Source organism: Brassica oleracea, chromosome C6 (genome assembly GCF_000695525.1).
Source record: "Brassica oleracea var. oleracea cultivar TO1000 chromosome C6, BOL, whole genome shotgun sequence".
NCBI classification, from domain to species: Eukaryota; Viridiplantae; Streptophyta; class Magnoliopsida; order Brassicales; family Brassicaceae; genus Brassica; species Brassica oleracea.
In genome coordinates, this window is record NC_027753.1 from 31867601 (window position 1) to 31869219 (window position 1619).

The window sequence follows — 1619 nt, forward strand, 5'->3', positions numbered from 1 at the left end:
TTCTCTGATCACACCCCCTGTGTCCTAGACCTAGCATTTAACTTACCATCAGCTGGAACCAAGCCTTATAAATTCCAAAACTACCTCGCAAAGCACCCTGGTTTTGCTCAGTTGCTGCATGACTCTTGGATTCAAACTGGAAACACATGTCAAACTCTATCTCAGCTGTGTTGGAAGCTAAAATTAATCAAGAGTGATCTGAAAATTTTAAATAAAGAAAACTATTCGCAAATTCAGCAGAGAGTGAGTGAGACTAACGGTTTGTTGCAACTTGCGCAGGTACAAGCTTTGCAAAACCCGAGCCATATAACATTTCAGGAAGAAAGAGACTTGCACCAAAAATGGAACTTCTTACGAGAAATTGAGGAGATGTTCTTCAGGCAGAAGTCGAGGATAAACTGGCTAAAAGAAGGAGATTTAAACACCACTTACTTCCATAGGATTTGTCAGACAAGGGCTTGCTATAATGCTATAAGAGCTTTTCTCACTGCTACGGGCCGATGGATAACAGACCCTCAAGAAATGAGTACTCATGCTATCAGGCACTTTCAAGCAGTCCTTGGTCATCAATCTCCTACTCTCTTCACTCCTCCACACCGGTTCCATGACCTTTCTTCTTACTCGTTCCCCTCACACCTGAGCCAAATCATGCTATCAATTCCGTCTAGTGAGGAGATCAGGTCGATGTTCTTTAGGCTGAATCCTAATAAAGCCCCAGGCCCGGATGGCCTAACCTCAGCGTTCTTCAAGTCATCGTGGGATATCATAGGAGTGGAAGTCATAGCTGCTGTAAAAAACTTCTTCGCCACCAACTTTCTCCCAGCTACAGCAAACGCAACGATACTCTCCTTGGTACCTAAATTCCCTGGAGCATCAAAGATAAGTGACTTTAGACCTATCTCGTGCCTCAATACAGTATATAAAGTGGTGTCTAGACTACTTGTCAAGAGACTCAAGCCTCTACTGTCCACGCTTATCTTACCAAGCCAAACGACTTTTGTGAAAGGTCGACTGTTGGTTGAGAACACAACTCTAGCTGGTGAACTTGTAAATGGATATCATAAAAACAAGGGAGCTAAAAAGATCACCATTAAAGTAGACATAGCTAAGGCTTTCGATACACTCTCTTGGGACTTCTTGTTCTCTTGCCTTGAAGGGCTACAGTTCCCAGCCAGGTTCATCAGACAGCTAAAGGCTTGTGTTTGTACATCAAGCTTCATGGTTGGCTACAATGGGTCGGTGCACAGATTTTTAAAAGGAAAAAGAGGTATCCGGCAGGGTGATCCACTCTCACCTTACCTATTCGTTATCGCGATGAACTGTCTCTCTCATATGCTGAACAATGCCGCACGCCAGAATAGATTCAGATACCACACCAACTGCTCTCCCACTAAACTCACTCATCTATCGTTTGCTGATGATCTACTCATCTTCATAGATGGCTCCATTAACTCTGTCCAGCAAGTCCTGCAAGTCTTAAAAGAGTTTGAAATGAGGTCTGGTTTGGCAGTGAGTATGCAAAAGACTTGTTTCTATGCTTCAGGAATGACGGGGGAAGAAACAGACCTGATTCAAGCCTCCACTGGAATGAGTCTTGGCTCTCTCCCTTTTCGTTATCT

General features: G+C 43.7%; 1 long non-coding RNA gene across 2 annotated transcripts; it reads right to left on the reverse strand.

Moving 5' to 3' along the window:
- Nucleotides 1–43: 43 nt before the first annotated feature.
- LOC106299929 lies at nt 44–1619 on the reverse strand. 2 transcript variants are annotated; one of them, XR_001261922.1, is made up of 4 exons: nt 1567–1619; nt 1089–1467; nt 259–865; nt 44–136 (listed from the first exon to the last, which is right to left on the reverse strand). It is a non-coding gene; the product is annotated as an uncharacterized LOC106299929 (long non-coding RNA). The 2 variants fall into 2 exon arrangements; XR_001261923.1 differs by having other exon boundaries at nt 983–1467.